The sequence below is a fragment of the Scomber scombrus genome, chromosome 22 (assembly GCF_963691925.1).
Source record: "Scomber scombrus chromosome 22, fScoSco1.1, whole genome shotgun sequence".
Lineage (NCBI taxonomy): Eukaryota > Metazoa > Chordata > Actinopteri > Scombriformes > Scombridae > Scomber > Scomber scombrus.
Genome location: NC_084991.1, coordinates 20218736 through 20222012, shown reverse-complemented (window position 1 = coordinate 20222012; position 3277 = coordinate 20218736). Strand labels below are relative to the sequence as shown.

Genomic DNA, 3277 nt, shown 5'->3' with positions numbered 1-3277 from the left:
CTGGTGTAGACTTTTGGCCTCCATGAACATAAATCCTCCTCTAAATCTCAAAGATACTGCACAACATGATTGAAGAGTGAGGCTTTTTTTTTTTAGATTTCAGCTTTTACACATCAAGATGAGTATACTCGTCGTCACGGGGGAGGACGACACATCATGTGTGTCTAATGTCCTCCGTGGTCTCTAGGGAACCTTTTATAAAGTCTGCCAAAATGACCCAGACGATGTCATTAAGAGATGTCTCAGCTTGAAGACTACAAATCTGTCAAAAGATAGTGGGGAGCACGGAGTTTGAAAAGTACCGAGCAGGCCTGGAGAGATGAGCAGAGAGATGCAGTCAAGTTGCATTGTGGGAAGTGTTATCTATTGATGTTGGACTCTTTTCGTTATATGTCTTACATTAAATTGCTGAACTATCCCAAAGTTGAGAAAGGACACCAAATCAAGAATGTCATGTTGGACCTCCTGAGTAATCCAGAGAAACCATTAGAAAGACCATTTTAATCAATTGAATTTTGACTAAGTAGATGGATAATGAGTTGTGTAATTTGTTATGTAATGCAATGATGTGTATGAAACAACGTGGACCCTTGAGTAAATGTCAACCCCAACATCAATGGCCAAAGATTGACCTAAAAACAGTAGATGTAAGAGTTGGACGACTACTGTAAACACAGCTTCAAAGCAAAAGACAATGATAATCGTCTCCATTGCAAAAAGAATGGTTTGACCAGACAGTCAACCAATGATAAAGCAATTGGCTTAAATTTGATTTCTTAATTTACAGCGCCACTTCATTATGAAATGTCTGGAATAAGAAAATGGAAGAGATGCGTATTCAATCACAATGAGGCTTTTCATTAGAAACAGTGGACGGCATTCAGCATATTTTTTTTCTCTAATGGGTTAATTCAATCTGAACTGTGTGTCTCAAAGTGAAGTGGAGATAACGGTTGTCATGAGATTTGCAGAGTTTAAAGGGAACTGAGAACAGCCTGTAACTCTCTCTCCTGCTACACACACACACACACACACACACACACACACACACACAGACACACACACACACACTCGCCAGAACAATTGCTCCCATGACAACCTGGCAACCAGGAGGGCTTTGAAGCATACACACAACTTACTGACCTAAGTTGTGTGTGTGTGTGTGTGTGTGTGTGTGTGTGTGTGTGTGTGTGTGTGTGTGATTTTTTTCTGAACATAGGTTCAACCTGTAGTTTTATTTCTCTACTTTTTTTTGCTCACTTCATCTGTCTTTCGTTTCTTTCCTGCTTTGCATAGGAAACAGCACTTACCCTGGTCTCTGCTCGCGGGTAGAAAGTGAGAGAATGTCGAAGAAATCAAGAAGAGCATTAACGAGTGATTTCAGGAGAGAGAGAGAGAGAGAGAGAGACAGAGAGAGAGAGACAGAGAGAGAGAGACAGAGAGAGAGAAATATGAGAGAGAGTGAGGTAGATAGAGACAGCGAGAAAAAGAGAGAGAGGGAGAGAGAGAGCACCGTCTTTGATCTCACTCCTTGTGGGAGCTGGTCTCGGCATGCAGCCAGAACACCCCACGGCACTCACATGCACGCACGCACGCACGCACGCACGCACGCACACACACACACACACACACACACACACACACACACACACACACACACACACACACACAGCAAACAGACGCACACACATATTTAGGTCTAGCTGGCCTGCTCCAGGGCTTTGTTGATTATTTCTGCTGGGAGGATCAAAGACGTCGACGCCCCCCCTCCTTCCCTCCTCCGTCCTTCATCCATCCATCCTTCACCTATCTGTCTGTTCTCGGGTCCATCTGTCCAGATGGATGGATAGATGGATAGATGGATAGATCGATAGATGGATGGATGGATAGATGGATAGATGGATAGATGGATGGATAGATCGATAGATGGATGGATGGATGGATGGATGGATGGATGGATGGATGGATAGATAGATAGATGGATCGATGGATAGGTAGGTAGATGGGTAGATGGGTAGATAGATAGATTGGGTACATAGATAGATGGATAGGTGGGTAGATAGATAGATAGATAGATAGATAGATAGATAGATGGGTAGATGGGTAGATGGGTAGATGGTTGGATAGATGGATGGATGGGTGGATGGATGGATGGATGGTTGGATAGATGGCTTTTGTTAACTCCAGACTGACTTCATTATGTAATGTTTATCAATTGTCAGGATGGCCGAGCGGTCTAAGGCGCCAGACTCAAGGATTGACTCCTTCCTCATCAAAGGGACTTCTGGTCTCCACATGGAGGCGTGGGTTCAAATCCCACTCCTGACAGATGTTTTACCCACTGGTTGGGTATTCCTACCTCTGGTTCAGTTGTAAGCCATTTCCTCTTGGTAATGTACATGCAGGACCCTACAGATTGAAAATGTATGTATTAAAACGTATCATTGCTTTATTAATAATTAATCAAGCTTATGTTCACTTTTCAGACTAAAATAAGCACTTTCTTACGAGCGTTGAGACAATATGAAGCAGCTAAGTAGTGCTACCTGTAGTTTCAGGAGTATCTGATCTGTCAGCACTGCTGCTACATAATTTACTGTGACATGGAAAAACTCTTAACGTTTAGTAAACAGAGATCAAACTGGGGTCAAAGTCATAAGTGTTCTTAAGATCTTAGGACTAAAACGTACCGAGAATTTAAAAAAAGGATATTTGTTACAGAAAGAAGTCTCTTGCCTTTTCAGAGAAGGAGCTTTTGGAGGAGGATTAGTGGTTAGAAAAGTTCAACCAGACAGAGAAAAAGACAACTATGAGTATAAACTACACCCTAACTTTCATGTTGGCATTATGCTTCCCCCGGTTGCATGTAGGCAAACATGCATGAGGATGCTCGGAGACGTTCACGTACTTGTGTGTACAGCTTGTATGACATTTACCTTTTTGAAAGAGTGTGTGCGTCGGCTCCGTTACGAGCCTCTTTGACCTATATTTACCCATAACACTGCAGACCTTTACATTTATCTACAGAGAAGCATAATTCCAGCCTCAGTCAACCCCAAAGTAAGACTCTCATAAAGGGTAACAGGTCAATAACTGTAATGTGTGCTGAGAATGATAAATTAATTGTTGTCATACTTTGGCTTCGAAGCTGGAAGCCAGTATGGTTCATTCGGAGTAGTCAGTATGGCCGAGCGGTCTAAGGCGCCAGACTCAAGGTATAACTCCTTCCTGTGAAAAGGGACTTCTGGTCTCCAAATGGAGGCGTGGGTTCAAATCC

The 3277-nt window shown here is 42.7% G+C and overlaps 2 non-coding genes across 2 annotated transcripts in view; both read left to right on the top strand.

Annotated features, from left to right (window-relative positions):
• Nucleotides 1-2217: 2217 nt before the first annotated feature.
• On the top strand, nt 2218-2328 carry trnal-caa (transfer RNA leucine (anticodon CAA)). The gene is made up of 2 exons: nt 2218-2255; nt 2283-2328. It is a non-coding gene; the product is annotated as a tRNA-Leu (tRNA).
• Nucleotides 2329-3177: 849 nt separating this feature from the next.
• trnal-caa (transfer RNA leucine (anticodon CAA)) overlaps nt 3178-3277 on the top strand; it is a 111-nt gene continuing 11 nt past the window's right edge. The window contains exons 1-2 of the tRNA in view: nt 3178-3215; nt 3243-3277. The exon at nt 3243-3277 is cut by the window's right edge and continues 11 nt beyond it. This is a non-coding gene — a tRNA (tRNA-Leu). The remainder of the gene's footprint in view (nt 3216-3242) is intronic.